This window comes from Narcine bancroftii, chromosome 8 (genome assembly GCF_036971445.1).
Source record: "Narcine bancroftii isolate sNarBan1 chromosome 8, sNarBan1.hap1, whole genome shotgun sequence".
Classification (NCBI taxonomy): Eukaryota; Metazoa; Chordata; class Chondrichthyes; order Torpediniformes; family Narcinidae; genus Narcine; species Narcine bancroftii.
The window spans coordinates 62,705,638-62,725,812 of record NC_091476.1 but is presented as its reverse complement, the minus strand read 5'-3'; positions in this window follow the sequence as shown (position 1 = coordinate 62,725,812).

Genomic DNA, 20,175 nt, shown 5'->3' with positions numbered 1-20,175 from the left:
TGGAATGGAGGGGTCATCCCACGAGGGGTGTTTGACAGCCCTTGGCCTGAACTCGTCAGTATTTAGGAGGAAGAGGGGGGAATTTCTCAGTGAAGCATTTCAAACGATGAAAAGCGTGGACAGAGTAGATGTAGAAAGGTTGTTTTCCACAGTGTGAGAGTCTGGGACAAGAGGTAGTTTGGGGACCACTTCAGGGTTGAATTTTAGAGGGGGGGTGGCGCAGTGAAAGTCGGTTGCTGTTGGATGCCAGAACATCCCTGCTGAGAAACATTTTCACCACCCGACGGAGGAGGTGAGGAGTGCTGCTTTTGTCCTGTCATCTCTGGACGCTAGGGACTGGACCATGCATCAAGCTGGACGCTAGGGATGCGGGATGGGTCTGACAGTGAGTGACAGCCGTAACCGTATGGTGGGGTGGCAGGGAGATGACTGAGGGGCCCCCCTCCCCCAATCTTGGCACCAACCCTGGACCACTTGGGCTGAGTTCAAAATAGGTTTGCCCCAATGGGACAAGGAAAGGATGGTGGGAAAAGGGAACCGTGGCTGATGAAACAGATCAGGCAACTAGTCAAAAGGAAGGAGGAAGCTACATTAGATATAGGAAACAGGAAGGAGCTTAGGAAAGGATGGGAGAGCTTGAAGGAGGCATGAGAAGGCTTTGGCTTGTAGGATTAAGGAGAACCCCAAGGCTGTTCTATGCATATGTGAAGAACAGAAGGATGACGAGAATCAAGGTGGGGCTGTGAAAGGACAAAGGGGGCAACATGCGGCTGGAGGCGCTAAAGGAATACTTGGTGTCAGTATTCACAAGAGAAAACGACCTTGATCAGGGTGAGGTTGAAAAAGAACAGGCCGGTGTGCTGGACAATGTGGAGATTAAAGAGGTGGAAGTGTTGGATCTTATAACCATCCAGATTGACAAGTCCCTAGAGCCAGATGCAATACACCCCAGGCTGCAGTGAGAGTAGAGATAACTGGGGCAGTAGTGATGATCTTTGAATCCTCTTTGTCTGCAGGGAAGTGCCGGAGGATTGGAGAATGGCAAATGTAGTTCCCCTGTTTAAAAAAGGTAATAGGGAGATTCCTGGGAATTATAGGCCCATGAGTCTTACATCATTGGTGTGTTAACTAATGGAGAGGATTTTTAAAGATCTATGAGCATTTGAAGAAGTACAGTTGACTCGAGGATAGTCAGCATGGCTTTGTGAAGGGAAGGCCATGCCTCACGAGTCTAATTGAGTTTTTGAGGAGGTAACAAAAGAAATTGATGAAGGTCAGGTAGTAGATGTGGTCTACATGTATTTGACAAGGTCCCCCATGAGAGACTCGTCCAGAAAGTCATGAGTCACGGGATCTGTGGAACATTGGGCGTGTGGATAAATAGGAGGATGTGGAAGATGAATGCGTGGCTAAAGAGATGGTGCAGGGGGCAAGGGATAAGATTTCTGGATCATTGGGATCTCTTCTGGGGAAGGTCGGACCTATACAAAAGGGATGGACTCCACTCGAACTGGAAGGGGACCAATGTGCTGGCAAGCAGATTTTCTAGAGCTGTGGGGGAAGGTTTAAACTAGTTTGGCAGGGGGGTGGGGAACAGAGTGTGAGAGCAGTGTCAAGGGAACATGGCCACCTCGATAAGAATAAAAACGATAACAAAGGTAGGATGGAGATTAGGGTAGAAGGTAGAAAAGAGAATGTATGTGAGGGTCATTCCCTGAAATGCATACATTTTAATGCAAGAAGCATAGTGAACAAGGTAGATGAGCTTAGAGCATGGACAAATACTTGGGGACACGATATTGTGGCAATTAGTGAGACCTGGCTACAAGAGGGGCAGGACTGGCAACTTAACGTTCCAGGATAAATTTGTTTTAGATGTGATAGATCAGGGGGTAAAAAAGAGGGAGGAGTTGCTCTGCTTGTTAAGGAGGACATTACTACCGTGAGGTGGCAAGATGGTCTGGAGGGATCGTCCAGTGAGGCTGTTTGGGTGGAATTGAAGGGTGAAGGAGGCATGAGGGTGCTAATATGGGTGTATTACAGACCACCAAATGGGTCAATAAAACTAGAGGAACAAATGTGTAGAGAGATATGTGTGAGAATCATAAGGTAGTGATCATGGGAGATTTTAACTTCCCTCACATTGATTGGGATATCCATACAGTTAGAGGGCTGGATGGGCTAGAGTTCGTTAAATGTGTTCAAGATTGTTTTCTGAATCAATTAGTAGAAGAACCGACTCGGGACAGTGTAATACTGGATCTCCTGTTATGGAACGAACTAGGTCAGGTATCAGACATTAATGTTGGAGATCCAATTGGGTCTAGTGATCATAATTCTGTTAGTTTTAAGGTAGTTTTAGGGAAGAGCAAGGAGGGGCTTAAAGTTGAGGTTCTGGATTGGAGAAGAGCAAATTTCGAAGGAATAAGAAGGGATTTGGGGAGTATTGAGTGGGACAGGATATTTTCAGGTGAGGGTGTAAATGAAAAATGGAGGATATTCAAAAAAGAAATTTTGAGGGTACAGAGTAGTTATGTCCCAGTGAGGATCAAAGGAAAGGCTGGAAGTCATAGGGAGGCTTGTTTTTTGAGGAATATTGGAAATTTGGTTAGGAGAAAAAGGGAGGTGTACAAGAGGTATAAAGAACAGGGAGCTGACAATTTAAAGGAGGACTACAAGGAGTGTAGAAGGAATCTTAAGAAAGAAATTAGAAAGGCCAAAAAAAGGCATGAAGAGGCTTTGGCAGGCAGAGTAAAAATAAATCCAAAGGGTTTCTATAAGTACATTAAAAGTAAAAGATTAGTGAGGGATAAAATTGGACCCCTTGTAGATAGTGAGGGTAGGCTGAGTGAGAAGTCAGAGGAAATGGGGGAAATTTTGAATGATTTCTTTGCCTCGGTATTCACTAGGGAAAAAAATATTGAACCAGTTGAGGTAAAGAAAAATAGTGGGGAGGTAATGAAGCATATAAGGATAACCGAGGAGATAGTGATTGCTGTGTTGAAAAAGATAAAGGTGGATAAATCTCCGGGACCGGACAAAATATTCCCAAGGACACTCAGGGAGGCTAGTGGACAGATAATGGGGCCATTTACAGAGATATATAGGATGTCACTGGCCACGGGGGTAGTGCCAAAGGATTGGAGGGTGGCGCATGTGGTTCCGCTGTTTAAGAAAGGGTCCAAAGGTAAACCTGGGAATTATAGGCCCATGAGTCTGACGTCTGTGGTGGGCAAGTTGATGGAAGGTGTTCTGAGGGATGGTATTTACAAATATTTGGAGGTACAGGGATTGCTAGGGAGTAATCAGCATGGTTTTGTCAGGGGTAAATTATGCTTGACAAACCTGATTGAGTTTTTCGAGGGGGTTACAAAAAAAGCTGTGGATGTTGTCTATTTGTCTATTTGGATGTTGTCTATTTGTTAGTTGCCCATTCAGAGCCAGCTCTTCAGCGCTTGACGTCCTGCTTTGCGGAAACTGCCAAAATGTTTGGCCTGGAAGTCAGCCTGAAGAAAACTGAGGTCCTCCATCAGCCAGCTCCCCACCATGACTACCAGCCCCCCCACATCTCCATCGGGCACACAAAACTCAAAACGGTCAACCAGTTTACCTATCTCGGCTGCACCATTTCATCAGATGCAAGGATCGACAATGAGATAGACAACAGACTCGCCAAGGCAAATAGCGCCTTTGGAAGACTACACAAAAGAGTCTGGAAAAACAACCAACTGAAAAACCTCACAAAGATAAGCGTATACAGAGCCGTTGTCATACCCACACTCCTGTTCGGCTCCGAATCATGGGTCCTCTACCGGCACCACCTACGGCTCCTAGAACGCTTCCACCAGCGTTGTCTCCGCTCCATCCTCAACATCCATTGGAGTGCTCACACCCCTAACGTCGAGGTACTCGAGATGGCAGAGGTCGACAGCATCGAGTCCACGCTGCTGAAGATCCAGCTGCGCTGGATGGGTCACGTCTCCAGAATGGAGGACCATCGCCTTCCCAAGATCGTATTATATGGCGAGCTCTCCACTGGCCACCGTGACAGAGGTGCACCAAAGAAAAGGTACAAGGACTGCCTAAAGAAATCTCTTGGTGCCTGCCACATTGACCACCGCCAGTGGGCTGATAACGCCTCAAACCGTGCATCTTGGCGCCTCACAGTTTGGCGGGCAGCAGCCTCCTTTGAAGAAGACCGCAGAGCCCACCTCACTGACAAAAGGCAAAGGAGGAAAAACCCAACACCCAACCCCAACCAACCAATTTTCCCTTGCAACCGCTGCAATCGTGTCTGCCTGTCCCGCATCGGACTGGTCAGCCACAAACGAGCCTGCAGCTGACGTGGACTTTTTACCCCCTCCATAAATCTTCGTCCGCGAAGCCAAGCCAAAGAAAAAAATTTGGACTTTAGTAAAGCTTTTGACAAAGTTCCCCACAGGAGGTTAGGAAAGAAGGTGGAGGCATTAGGTATAAATGAGGAGGTAGTGAAATGGATTCAGCAATGGTTGGATGGGAGGTGTCAGAAAGTAGTGGTAGAAAACTGTTTGTCCAATTGGAGGCTGGTGACTAGTGGAGTTCCTCAGGGATCGGTCCTCGGTCCACTATTGTTTGTTATATATATTAACGATCTGGAAGTAGGGGTGGAGAATTGGATAAGCAAGTTTGCGGATGATACAAAGATTGGTAGAGTTGTGGACAGTGAGGAAGATTACCGTAGATTAAAAGGTGATTTAGGAAGGCTGGAGGTGTGGGCTGAGAAATGGCTGATGGAATTTAATACAGATAAGTGTGAGGTGTTACATTTTGGAAAGGCAAATCTAAATAAGTCATATGCATTAAATGGTAGGCTATTGAGATGTGCAGAGCAACAAAGGGATTTAGGAGTTGTGGTAAATAGTACCCTCAAGGCTGATACTCAGGTAGATGGTGTGGTGAAGAAGGTATTTGGAATGTTGGCCTTCATAAATCGGAGTATTGAATTCAAGAGTAGGGAAGTTATGATGAAATTATACAAGGCATTGGTGAGGCCAAATTTGGAGTACTGTGTACAGTTTTGGTCACCAAATTATAGGAAAGATATAAACAAAATAGAGAGAGTGCAGAGAAGGTTCATGAGAATGTTGACAGGATTTCAAGGTTTGCGTTACAGGAAAAGGTTGTGCAGATTGGGGCTTTTTTCTCTGGAGCATAGAAGATTGAGAGGGGACTTGATAGAGGTGTTTAAGATTTTAAAAGGGACAGATAGAGTAAACGTGGATAGGCTTTTTCAATTAAGAGTGGGGGAGATTCAAACTAGAGGGCATGGTTTAAGATTGAAGGGGGAAAATTATAAGGGGAACATGAGGGGAAATTTCTTCACGCAAAGGGTGGTAGGGATGTGGAATGAGGTTGCGACAGACGTGGTCGAGGCGGGATTATTGGTTACATTTAAGGAAAGACTGGATAGTTACATGGATAGGAGAGGACTGGAGGTTTATGGACCGGGTGCTGGTCAGTGGGACTAGGAGGGTGGGGATTTGTTACGGCATGGACTAGTAGGGCCGAACTGGCCTGTTCTGTGCTGTAAGTGGTTATATGGTTATATGGTTATAGTGTGGATGAAGAGAGAGACCTTAAGGTACAAATCCATATTACCCTCAAGGTCACCACACAGGTTGATAGGATAGTTAAGGTGACCTATGGGATGCTGGGCTTCATTAACAGGGGGGTTGAGTTCAATAGAGAGGTCATGTTGCAACTCTACAAATCTCTGGTGAGACCACATTTGGAGTTTTGTGTTCAGTTCTGGTCACCTCATTACAGGAAGGATATGGAAGCTATGGAGAGGGGGCAGAGGAGATTCACCAGGATGCTGCCTGGATTGGAAAATAAGTTTAGCAGAGCTGGGGCTTTTCACTTTGGAGTGTAGAAGGGTGAGAGGAGACTTGATAGAGGTCTACAAGAGTCTGAGAGGCGTGGATAGGGTGGATGGCCAGTGCCTGTTTCCCAGGGCAGGATCAGTAAACACCAGAGGGCGTGTGTACAAAGTGAAGGGAGGGAATTTTAGGGGAGACGTCAGGGGAAAGTTGTAGGGGCCTGGAATGCCTTGCCAGGTGGTGGAGGCTGGAACATTAGGGGCATTTAAGAGACTCTTAGACAGGCACATGGAAGGAATAAAAAAATAAAAGGTTATGGGGTTGGGAGGGTTTTGTATATTTTTTAAGGAGTATTTGGATCAGCACAACATCAAGGGCTGAAGGGCCTGTACTGTGCTGTTCTAGGGCATAGGATTGAAGGGTATCCACTGAGAGCAGGGATGCAGAGGAATTTCTTCACCCAGAGGGATCTGTGGAATTTGTTGCCACAGGTAGGTGAGGAGGCCGGGTCATTGGGTGTATTTAAGGCAGAGATTGGTTCTTGATTAGCCAGGAGCTGTGAGGGAGTCATGTGATGGAGTAGTGGCCGGACGGTGAACTCCAGCCCTCTCCAGAAAAGTCGGAAAAAACAAAGGAAAACACAAAGGCACAGAAATAAAAGTTAAAGAAAAGTGAGTATAAAGGTGCAAAGAAGATGGCAACGAAAAAAGAAAAGTCGAAACCAATGGTAAGAAGAGAGGAAGAGAAGACAACGGAAGATGAAGGAAAAGGCCTTACCTGCTCGAAGAGGCCCGCAGTGGAGAGAGAAACCCGCTCCCTCAGGTCGGTAGAAACCGGACTACAAAAATGGCTCGCTGAGCCGAGTAAAAGTGCGCAACCGCGCATGCGCGAGGAGTTGCGCATGCGCGGTGCGCATGAAAAAAAGCACACCGACGGGAGGGGTGACCAGCTGGGGAGTCGATCTCCACAGCCGGCAACGACAGCTGCAGAGCACCTGCAGCAAGAGGAGAACACAGAAGACAATGGAAACAAGAAAGAAGAGAAGAGAAGGGCAACAAAGAAGCAGCAGGTGGCCAACCCAGAGGAAGAAGAAGAGGAAGAGGAAGAGTACAGTGAGATAGAAGAAGAAGGGAAAGGCAAGATAAAGGATTTACTTTCTCTTATTAAAGAATACATGGAGTCATTAAAAGAATGGCAAGCGCAGGAATTTGATGATTTAAGAAGAAGAATAAACAATACAGAAGAGAAATGAATAAAATAGATATTACCTTATCAGAAATGGGAAAAAGAATGGACAAGGCGCAGGAACGAGAAGCAGCAGTAGAAATGGAGGTGGAGGACTTAAAAAAGAAATTAGAGGAATCTAATAAAAAAGTTAAAGAAACACAAGAACTGTTAGCTCAGAAAATAGATATAATGGAAAATTATAACAGAAGAAATAAAGATAGTGGGCCTTAAGGAAGATGAAGAAGGCAAGAATATGAGAGAGTTTATAAAAGATTGGATCCCTAGGATCCTAGGATGTCCAGAACTACAGCAAGAAATGGAAATAGAAAGGGCACATAGAGCATTGACCTTTATACCACAACCACAACAAAAACCAAGATCTATTTTAGTAAAATTCCTAAGATATACTACAAGAGAAAAGGTACTGGAGAAGACAATGGAAAAAGTAAGAGAGGGCAACAAGCCACTGGAGTACAAAGGACAAAAAATCTTCATTTATCCAGATATAAGTTTTGAACTCCTAAAGAAGAGAAAGGAGTTCAATACAGCAAAGGCGATTTTATGGAAGAAAGGGTATAAATTTATACTAAAGCATCCAGCTGTATTGAAAATATTTATTCCAGGACAACAAAACAGACTATTCTCGGATCCAGAAGAAGCACGAAAATTTGCAGAACAATTACAAAATAGACTAAGAGATGAAGACGTGTAATAAGAGTAAAAATGACCACGATTTATATGTATGTGGGTAAAGAAGTATAAGTGTGTATATGTATAATGTGCATACGTGAATGTATCTGTATTTAGAGGAAAATATAGATAGTATAGACAAGAATTAATAAGGGAAGGAAATGGAATAGAGGGAATAAGGAGGGAACAAAAAGAGTGACCTTTGTTACATATGAAAAGTGAAATCTTTTCTGGGGGGGCTGGGTGGGGGGGGGTTGCGGTCACTGCAAAATCAGCTGACGCTTGCGAGTGAATTCGCAAACCCAAATGGAGAGGGGAGATGTTGTTGTCCGACAAGGGATAAAGGACAACACAGGAGGGGAAGGGGAGATTGGGGCTAAAGAAGTTTTAAATAGGAGAATAAGGAAAATGTTTGATGTTTTAGGAATGTTGTCTTATAAAGGGTTTAAAATAATAAAACAGAAATGGAAAAGGAGGAAAGGTAATGATGGAAAAACGGAAAGGGAAGATAAACAAAGTATAAAATGGCTACGTTGAACTATATGACTTTGAATATTAATGGAATACATAACCAAATTAAAAGGAAGAAACTGCTAAATTTACTGAAAAAAGAAAAAATTGATATAGCATTTGTGCAAGAAACACACTTAACTGAATTGGAGCACAAGAAATTAAAGAGAGATTGGGTAGGACATGTAACAGCAGCATCGTATAATTCAAAAGCAAGAGGAGTGGCTATATTAATTAGTAAAAATGTGCCATTTAAAATAGAAGAGGAAATAATAGATCCAGCAGGGAGATATGTAATGATAAAATGTCAGATATATTCGGAGTTTTGGAATCGACTCAAAGTATATTCACCTAACGAAGAAGATCAAAAGTTTATGCAAGATATTTTTTTGAAGGTAGCAAATACGCAAGGGAACATATTAATAGGAGGGGATTTCAACCTGAATTTGGATTTAAATATGGATAAAACTGGGAAAAAAATTAACAGAAAGAACAAAGTAACCAAATTTATAATTAAATCAATGGAAGAAATGCAACTTTTGGATATATGGAGGAAACAACACCCAAAAGAAAAGGAATATTTATATTACTCGGCTAGACATAAAACATACTTAAGAATAGACCTATTTTTGTTATCAGCTAGTATGCAAGATAGAGTAAGAAAAACAGAATATAAAGCTAGAATACTATCGGACCATTCACCCTTAATATTGACAGTAAAGCTAGAGGACATCCCTCCAAGAATGTATAGATGGAGATTAAACCCCATGTTACTTAAAAGGCAGGATTTTAGAGAATTTATTGAAAAACAAATTAAAATGTATTTTGAAATAAATACGGAATCAGAGGAAGATAAGTTTATACTATGGGATGCAATGAAAGCATTCATTAGAGGGCAAATAATAAGTTATGTAACCAAGATGAAGAAGGACTATAATCAGGAAACAGAGCAGTTGGAAAGGGAAATAGTAAATATAGAAAAAGAATTAGCAATGAAGGAAGATACAACTAAAAGAAGAGAATTGGCGGATAAAAAAATAAAATATGAAACACTACAAACATATAAGGTAGAGAAGAATATAATGAAGACAAAACAGAAATATTATGAACTGGGTGAAAAAACGCATAAAATACTAGCATGGCAGCTTAAGACAGAACAAGCTAAGAAAATGGTATTGGCATCAAGGAAAAAAGACAAACAAATTACATATAATCCAAAAGAAATTAAGGAAAACTTTAGAGAATTCTATGAACAATTATACCGAACTGAAAAGGAAGGGAAAGAAGAGAAAATAGATGAATTTCTGACTAAAATTGAACTACCAAAACTACAAATAGAGGAACAAAATAAATTAACAGAACCATTTGGAATAGTAGAAATACAAGAGATAATAAAAAAATTACCAAATAATAAGTCACCAGGAGAGGATGGACTCCCAATAGAATTCTACAAAACATTTAAAGACTTATTAATTCCGCCCCTCCTGGATGTAATCAACCAGATTGATGAAACACAAAGCTTACCAGATTCATGTAAAACAGCAATAATTACAGTAATACTAAAACAAGGGAAAGATCCACTCTCACCAGCGTCATATAGACCAATATCTTTACTAAACACAGATTATAAGATAATAGCTAAACTATTAGCAAACAGATTAGCAGAGCATGTACCGAAAATGGTATATTTAGACAAAACTGGATTTATCAAAAAAAGACGCACAACAGACAATATTTGTAAATTTATTAACTTAATTAATGCAGTAGAGGAAATAAAGCACCTGCAGTAGCAGTTGCTTTAGACGCAGAGAAGGCCTTTCACAGAGTAGAATGGAATTATTTGTTCAAAGTATTGCAAAAATTCAGTTTACCGGAGAAGTATATTAATTGGATTAAAGCATTATATAAGGGACCGTTAGCGAAAGTGACAGTAAATGGACATGTATCAAAGCAATTTAACTTAAGCAGGTCAACGCGGCAGGGATGCCCACTATCACCTTTATTGTTTGCATTAGCTATAGAACCACTAGCAGAATTGATAAGAATAGACAATAATATAAAAGGAATAAAAATAAAAGACAAGGAATATAAAATCAGTCTATTTGCGGATGATGTTATAGTGTACTTAACAGAACCAGAACTATCAATAAAAGAATTATATAAGAAATTGAAGGAATATGGAGAAGTGTCGGGTTACAAGATAAACGTAAATAAAAGTGAAGCAATGCCTATGAATAATGCGGACTTCTCAAAATTTAAGAAGGAATCTCCATTTAGATGGCAAATGCAGGCAATAAGATACCTAGGTGTACAAATAAACAAAAATCTCGGCCAACTATATAAACTCAATTATTATCCACTAATGAAAAAATTACAGGACGATTTAGAGCATTGGAAAGATTTACCACTAACACTAATAGGAAGGATAAACTGCATTAAAATGAACATTTTTCCAAGGATATCAGGCATTGCCAATACAACTGACAGAAAAATTCTTCAAAGAGTTAAAGAAAATAATAAGGAAATTTTTATGGAGAGGGGGGAAACCGAGGATAGCACTAGATAAATTAACAGAATGGTATAAACAAGGAGGCTTACAATTGCCAAACTTTAAAAATTATTATAGAGCCGCACAATTAAGATACCTATCAGATTTTTATCAAACAAGGGAAAAACCAGACTGGACGAGATTAGAATTAGATAAAATAGGGGAAAAGATACCTGAACACATATTATATAAATGGGATGAAAAATTGGTACAACATAGAACTTCTCCAGTATTACATCATCTCCTCAATATTTGGAAGAAGATTCATGTAGAAAGAAATAAAACAAACTATCAATTACCAAAACTAATATTGACGCAAAATAAGTTACTCCCTTTTACAATAGATAACCTTTCCTTTAGAGAATGGGGGAAAAAAAGGGATTAAAAGAATAGAAAATTGTTTTTCAGGAAGTAGATTCTTATCCTTTGAACAAATGAGAGATAAGTACAATATAACTGGAGATACAGCGCTGGCATATTACCAATTGAGATCCTACTTGAAGGATAAATTAGGAAGCAGTTTGAGTTTGACAGAGGGAAGTAACCTTGAATATGTGATTACAGATCAAAAGATTTATAACAAATATGTATATTAAACTGCAAGTAAAGGAAAATGAGCAAACAAATGGTAAAACTAAACAAAAATGGGAACAAGATTTAAATATAAAGATAAAAAAGGAAACATGGGAGAAATTATGTTCTGGAACGATGAGAAATACAATAAATACGAGGCTACGTATGATTCAATATAACTGGTTACACAGACTATACATTACACCTCAAAAGTTAAATAAATGGGACCCAACAGTATCTGATAGATGTTTTCGATGTAAAAAAGAATTGGGAACAACAATTCATGCAATCTGGACATGTGAGAAAGTAGAAAAATTTTGGGAAGATCTCAATCAGATATTAAATAAAATAACAGAAAACAATATACCAAAGAATCCAGAGATCTTTCTCCTAAGTAACATAAAAAACAAAGAATTTGGAATTGATTTGGAGGATGCACAAAAAAGATTTGTTAAGATAGCTCTAGCCGTAGCAAAAAAATGTATTATGTCAACCTGGAAATTGGAAGATAATCTGAAAATACAACAATGGTATATAGAAATGAATAAATGTATTCCATTAGAAAAAATTACATATAGTTTAAGAAATAATATCGAAATATTTGAACAAATATGGGAGCCTTACATTAAATACAATAGCGAAAACCTACCGGGGACAATCATTACCTAAGTTGATGGAAGGAGAAGGAAAGAAAAGAATGGACTCAGTAGAATTTCTGGTGTATTTTTGTTGAATGACAACATTGTCTGACTGGTTTAATGTAACCTAGATTGTATACCTTAAATGGATGGGAGGGGGGGGGGGTGGGAGGGGTGGGTTGGGAGGAGGGAGGTGGGGGGGAGAAAATGTCACTGTATATGTGTGAAAAGGAAAAAGTGTGTATCATGGCTAATGTGATTTATGGTGTGAAAAATTAAAAATTAAAAATTAAAAAAAAAAAGCCAGGAGCTGTGAGGATAAGGCCGGGCAGTGGGGGTGTTGAGTGGGGAAATGGATCAGCTTATGATTGAATGGGCTGAATGGCCTATTTCTGCTCTCTTGCGGTTGAAAATGGAATCAGTGCCCCCTGATGCAAAGGGTTCATGAACTGTGGGCAATGGGGCAGGAATAGTTGAAAGGAAAAGTGTGGTTTCCACCAGAAATGACCATTGACCAGAGGCAAATCGCATCAACAGTGATGAAGTGTTGTTGAAGCAGATCAGCTCCTGTCTGAGCGGCAACGTGGATCCATTCCAGTCCGCCTGTCGTAGCAAGAGGTCTGCGGCAAATGCCATCGCACCGGCTCTACACAAGTCCTGGAACAACTGGGCAGTGAAGATGCAGACATCAGGATGCTCGTCACCGACTACAGTCCGGCATTTAACACCATCAAACCCTCCAAACTGGTCAGCAAACTCCCAGCCCTGGGAGTGTGGTTGGATCCTGGGAGTGTGGTTGGATCCTGGGAGTGTGGTTGGATCCTGGGAGTGTGGTTGGATCCTGGATTTCCTCACCTCCAGACCACAGTCAGTGAAGATCAGTGAGAACATCTCCTCCACAGTTCCCGTCAGACCCGGAGCACCACAGGGCTGCGTTTGTAGCCCCCTGCTCTACTCGCTTTACACCCACGACTGGGCGGTTCAGTACAACAACAACACCATCTACAAATTTGCTGAAGATACCACGGTCAGGGGTTGTATAAAGGAAGAGGATGGGTCAGCAGGAGGGAGACTGAATGGTCCACCAACAACAACCTCACACTCAATGTCACCAAAAATCAAGGAGCTGGTTGTTGAGTTCAGGAAGGGAAAACCAGAGGTGGATAATCCAGTGATCATAAGGGGAGAGAGGGAGGACATTTACGTTCTTGGGAGTCACTGTCTCAGAGGATCTTTCCTGGACCCAACACACAAATGGCATCATGAAGAAAGCCCATCAGCGCCTTGACTACCTCAGGAGGTTCGGAGCGATACCAGAAACCCTGGTAAATTTCTAGAGGTGCAATGGAAAGGCTGGTTGCGTCATGGTCTGGGACGGGGCACCAATACCCCAAGCGTAAACCTCTCCAAAAGGTAATGGACACAGCCCAGAACATCACAGGCAAAACCCTCCCCACCATCGAGAACTTCTACAGGGAGAGCAGCAGCGATCATCAGGGATCCACATCTCCCAGCAGATGCTCTGTTCTCGCTGCTGCCATCAGAAAAGAGGTGTCGGGGCCACAAGACTCGCACCACCAGGTTCAGGAATGGATGCTACCCCTCCACCATCAGGCTCCTCAACGACAAACTCAATCAGGGACTCGTTTAAGGTCAAGTGGGAAGTAAAACACAAATGTCTGCAGACCCTGTGGTTGAAGTAAAAACACGACACTGGAGAAACTCAACTGGTCAAACAGTGTCCTATATCTTTGGCTTGGCTTCGCAGATGAAGATTTATGGAGGGGTAATGTCCACGTCAGCTGCAGGCTCATTTGTGGCTGACAAGTCCGATGCGGGACAGGCAGACACGGTTGTAGCGGTTGCAAGGGAAAATTGGTTGGTTGGGGTTGGGTGTTGGGTTTTTCCTCCTTTATCTTTGGTCAGTGAGGTGGGCTCTGCGGTCTTCTTCAAAGGAGGTTGCTGCCCGCTGAACTGTGAGGCACCAAGATGCACGGTTTGAGGCGATATCAGCCCACTGGCGGTGGTCAATGTGGCAGGCACCAAGAGATTTATTTAGGCAGTCCTTGTACCTCTTCTTTGGTGCACCTCTGTCTCGGTGGCCAGTGGAGAGCTCGCCATATAACACGATCTTGGGAAGGCGATGGTCTTCCATTCTGGAGATGTGACCTACCCAGCGCAGTTTGATCTTCAGCAGCATGGATTCGATGCTGTCAGCCTCTGCCATCTCGAGTACTTCGATGTTGGAGATGAAGTCGCTCCAATGAATGTTGAGGATGGAGCGGAGAATACGCTGGTGGAAGCTTTCTAGGAGCCGTAGGTGATGCCGGTAGAGGACCCATGATTCGGAGCCGAACAAGAGTGTGGGTATGATAACGGCTATGTATACGCTAATCTTTGTGAGGTTTTTCAATTGGTTGTTTTTCCAGACTCTTTTGTGTAGTCTTCCAAAGGCGCTATTAGCCTTGGCGAGTCTGTTGTCTATCTCGTTGTCGATCCTTGTATCCGATGAAATGGTGCAGCCATTTTGTTCTCAGGTTGACCGTTTTGAGTTTTGTGTGCCCGATGGAGATGTGGGGGTGCTGGTAGTCATGGTGGGGAGCTGGCTGATGGAGGACCTCAGTTTTCTTCAGGCTGACTTCCATGCCAAACATTTTGGCAGTTTCCGCAAAACAGGACGTCAAGCGCTTAAGAGCTGGCTCTGAATGGGCAACTAAAGCGGCATCGTCTGCAAAGAGTAGTTCACGGACAAGTTGCTCTTGTGTCTTGGTGTGAGCTTGCAGGCGCCTCAGATTGAAGAGACTGCCATCCGTCTTCATTGTTGAGGTCTTTCATGGCTTGTTTCAGCATCATGCTGAAGAAGATTGAAAGAGGGTTGGTGCGAGAATGCAGCCTTGCTTCACGCCATTGTTAATGGAGAAGCGTTCAGAGAGCTCATTGCTGTATTTGACCCGACCTTGTTGGTCTTTGTGCAGTTGGATAACCATGTTGAGGAACTTTAGGGGGCATCCGAGGCGCTCTCGTATTTGCCAAAGCCCTTTCCTGCTCACAGTGTCGAAGGCTTTGGTGAGGTCACAAAGGTGATGTAGAGTCCTTTGTTTTGTTCTCTGCACTTTTCTTGGAGCTGTCTGAGGGCAAAGACCATGTCAGTAGTTCCTCTGTTTGCGCGAAAGCCGCACTGTGATTCTGGGAGAACATTCTCGGCGACACTAGGTATTATTCTATTTAGGAGAATCCTAGCGAAAATTTTGCTTGCAGCGTCCTATATACAGCAAACATAAACGTCAGTTTGTTTACATTTACTTTTTCAACGTGTATGTTCGGTTTTTTTTGCACTGGGAATTCTGCCGCACCCGCAGGAAAGGGAATCTCAGGATTATATGTGATATCGTGTCAGTACTCTAATGATAAATCTGAAATCTGGACCTCAAACACACGCACAAGCTATCGCAATGAGAAAAGCTGTCTCAAATGAAAGGGTGTAGCTCAAAGTAGTCATTTTATTGTCTTAGTAATAAAAGTGTTATACAAAACTGCTTTAGCCCACTGTCAGGCGGACAGATTCGCCACCGGCAGGAATTCACGGAGGCGTGAATTAAAGTCACAGAGAGGAAAAAGATCGCTCCCCCAGAGTCAACAAGTGTCCGTATATTTGCCTCCAGCGCTGCTGCAGACCCCATCGGCGACTTGAGCTCCATATCTGAGCTACCGCCACAGTCAGGAACCCTTCAGCGCGCTCTTACGTCCCGGTTCCACTACCTGGCATCCCTTCAACCAGTCCTGAGACCCCCTCCTCCCAGCAGTTCCACAGCCCATCGCGGGGTCCTCGCCTCGAACCACCAGCGGCCTGCCCACCCGTGTGGCTCCTTCAGCCGCAGACCCGCTGTGGTCATAATATAGGAGGCAGCAGAAGGCCACAGAGGGCGGGGGCACCAGAAACAGAGACCGTAATGACATTTAGAGGACAGGGTTCATGGAAAAGAACGGATTAGAGAGACAAGGACAAATGGGATTGGTTCGGGTCAACATGGTCGAGTTGGACCAAAGGGCCTGCTTCTGTATTGTGGAGTAACTTCTGATCAAGAGTCCCCTGTACACAGGCCCCCGTCACGTGTCAGGTGGTGGGCGTGGGGAACCTCAGGGGGCCAGGCAGGCTCGGGCCTCCTGAGATCAACATCCGGCTGGTGTAGCAGGACTCGCTGAGAACCTACCCCTCAACATTTGGATCCCCAACATGGGCTGGAATTCTGCACACAGGCTCCTGGTGGATTACACTGTATACACACACACAGACACACAGGCTCGCACAGCATTCACTGTAGGTTCACACACACACACCTGTTGCATCACTGTCTGGTATGGAGGTGCCTATACACAGGACAGTTGTTCACTCAGCCAGTGCCATCATGGGCACCAAACTCCACTCCATCATGGACATCTACAAGAGACAAGTGTCTAAAGAAAGCAGCCTCTATCCTCAACGACCCCCCACCACCCAGGCCAGGCCCTCTTCTCACTGCTACCATCGGGAGGTACAGGAGCCTGAAGATGAGCCCCCAGCATGTCTTCGCATCCGCCATCAGATTCCCGAATGGACAATGAACCACAGGGAACAAGGGTCCTCCAATCCAGCAGGAGGCATCTTTCTCCTGCCCTAAACCCAGTGTAGTTCCCCCAGTGTCTGAGTAATCCTGGTTACAGCTCAGGGTAATGCAGCAACAGGCCATGTAACACGGATCGTCCATCTGTGCATTTGGTCTGGGCTCCCTCCTTCCTCTTGTTCCTTCCCTCCTTCCTCTCCCTCCTCTTGCTCCTTCCCTCCCTCCTCTTGCTCCTTCCCTCCTTCCTCTCCCTCCTCTTGCTGTCCCTTTCCTCTGTCCCTCCCTCCTTTCTCACTGTCCCTTTCCTGTCCATCCCTCCTCCTCTCTTTCCTCCTTCCTCCCCCTCCTCTCACTCTCCCTTTCCTCTTTTCCTCCCTCCCCCTCTCACTCTTTCCTCTCTCCCATCTCTTTATCCCTCTTCCCCTCCTATCTTTCCCATTCTCCCACTCTTCCCCACCTTCTCTCTCCTCTCCACCATCCTTACCACTTTTATCTCTCCATCACTACTTCCTCTCTGACACCCACCCCCCCATTCTTGACTGCTCTTCCTCTTCATGGGTGCGAGCAGCCCAAGGGTTGGGGGGGAGGGCAGGCCCTTCAGCCCAGCGTCCATGCCAACCACCCACTTACACTCATCCCATCTTCTCCCCATGTTCCCATCAACTCCACCCACCCCCCAACCCAAGCCACGATGCACACCAAAGGGGCCAATTGGGCAGGTGAGTAAGGGGAGGGGGCGGGGAAGATTCCATCTGTTCACAAGGAGAACGTGCAAGCTCCACAGGCACAGGGCTGGAGGAGGGGATCGAGCCCGGGTCACCGCTGTCGCTGGGCCTTGCGATCCTCTCCATCCCTCATCACACTGACGAGACAGGGAGTTGATGGAGCAGACTGCCTGCCCCCCTCCTCTTTTGGGGTCACTCCCACATGGCATTAGGAGCGGGGCCACGTGGTGTCTGAGAGGTCAGTGGCCGAGTTCCGGGAATGGTGGGACAACCGGGGCGGGGGGGTGGGGGGGGTGTGTGATGAAAATAGAGTTTTAATTTTTTTTAAAATGTAGACCTACAGCAGGGTAACAGGCCAATTCGGCCCAATTTACACCCCACTGACCTACAATCCTGCAGTACGTTTCCAACAGTGGGAGGAAACCGGAACCCTCAGGGAAACCCCACGCAGACACAAGGAGAACGTACAGACAGTGCGGGATTTGAACCCCGGCCCCGATCACTGGCGCTGTAACAGTGTGGCACTAACCGTGGATTTGATGTGTTACGCTGAGTGACGGAGAGGTGGTCGTGATTACTGCTTCTAGTGGTTTGCTCCTTCGTGTTAATGGTGAGTTTTAACTGAAGTTCTGTGAGTGTTTTGTGTCTTGTAACACCATAGTTTTAACTTAAAGTTTGTGCATTAAAAAAACGAATTGATTCAAAAGCCAGATTTAACCCAAGTGCACTTTACTTGTATAAAGAATCTCAGATCCACCAGACCAATTATTTACAGTAACATTCTTTTAAACACATAAATTATATTTGTACGATCATCACCCTTTTACAAAATTTAAATTAGCTGCTCATCCAATCAGCTGCCCAGACAGAAGGTGGGGGTGGACATCCAACTTTCGGACACATGAACAGATCCCCCTTCCCCATCCCCTTGCCCCCATATGAGTGAGAGCACATATTCCTTGCCCAGATTCTGCACCCCTTTCCTTGACTGTGGGAGAGGGATGTCCCAAGGTCAAAGATCATCAATGTGACCTCTCTCCCTCGCCCACCCATGGAAACCGGAGGGGAGGGAAAATCTGCCCCTGCGGAGGTTGATCAGGGAGTTACACCACCTGAGGTATGGGGTTCCAGAGGGCAATGGGGGGGGGGGGGGCGGGCAGCCCAATCCCGTGTCCCACCAGGGAAGTCATTGGGTGGCAGGGGTTGGCTGCCATGCACAGACACGGTGGAGAAACCCGGCAGGGTCACATGCGTCACCAAAGTTTCGGGCCTGGTACTTCGTCGGGGCATGAACAACAGCAGGTGGATGGTCAAAGAAAGAGGTGGGGGGTGAGGGGAGAAGGGACACTGGGAGGAGAGAAGGGAGAGGTGGGGAGGAGGGAGGAAGGGGTGGGGAGAGGAGGGGGTAGGGGTAGGTGGAGGAGGGGAGGGAGGAAGGGGTGGGGAGGAGGGAGGGGAAGGGAGAGCAGGGAAGGAGGGAGGGAGGGAGGAAGGGGTGGGGAGGAGGGAGGAAGGGGTGGGGAGGAGGGAAGGGAAGGGAGAGCAGGGGAGGAGGGAGGAAGAGGCAGGGAGAGGAGGAAGGAAGGGGTGGGAGGAGAGGAGGGAGGTAGGAGCAGAGGGAGGAGGGGTGGGGAGAGGAGGGAGGGAGGGAGGAGAGGAGGTTAGTAGGAGCAGGGGGAGGAAGGAGGAAGGGCCGGGGAGGAGGAGGGAGGTAGGGGCAGAGGTAGGAGGGAGGAAGAGGCAGGGAAAGGAGGGAGGAAGGGGTGGGGAGGAGAAGGGAGAGCAGGGGAGGAAGGAAGAGGCAGGGAGAGGAGGGAGGAAGGAGCAGAGGGAGGAGGGAGGAAGGGTGGGGAGAGGAGGGAGGGAGGAGAGGTTAGTAGGAGTAGGGGAGGAGGGAGGAAGGGCCAGGGAGGAGGAGGGAGGTAGGGGCAGGGGGAGGAGGGAGGAAGGAGGAGGGGAGGTGGGGAAGGGAGAGGAGTGAGGAAAGGGCAGGGGAGGTGGGGAAGGAAGGAGGAAGGGGCATGGAGAGGAGGGAGGGAGGGAGGAAGGGGAAGGTGAACAGGCCAACAGGTAAGAGGTGGGTCAGGGTGGAAGAGAAAAATGCTGAGATGTAACGGGGGAGCAGGGTTGCTGTGATCATTGAGCAGGTGCCTTAAAGGGGAAGGGTCCATGTGCTCCGTGTTGAGCACGGGCATACCACCTTTAAATCGGACCCAGGGGTGGCAGGAGTGAAAGAGTAAAGGTGGAGGGGGGGGGGGGTAAATTAACCCCCTGGAGCTTGGGCCAAGCACTGGACAAGGAACACAACAAGGACATCGCGCTGCAGGAAAGACTTTGAACTGGAGAGGGTGCAGGGGAGATTTACAAGGACTCGGGGAGGTGGGGTGGGCTACAGGGAGGGGTTGAGCAGATGGGGGCTTTATCCCATGGAGTGCAGGAGGATCTCACAGAGGTGGACAACGCCAGAGGAGGAATCAATCGGGTGAACGTGGAGTCTGGGAAATCGGTAGCCAGAGGACATGGGTTTGAGGTGAGGGGGTAAGGGGAGGGAGGGGGATTAAGAGGGGACACATGCAACGTTTCGGAGAAATACAGACAGATATGTGGATAGGATGGGTTGAGAGTAATGCGGGTCTAACGCAGGCAAGATGGGACGTTTGGGGTCAGCATAAGGAAGATGGGCCGAAGGACCAGTTCCCACGCTGTGTAACTGGAGGAACAGATGCCCTGAGGTCCGGAAGGCTGTGTAACTCTGATCGCAGGTCCACAGGAGGGCATGGAATTGGGAAGAATTATTTTTGCATT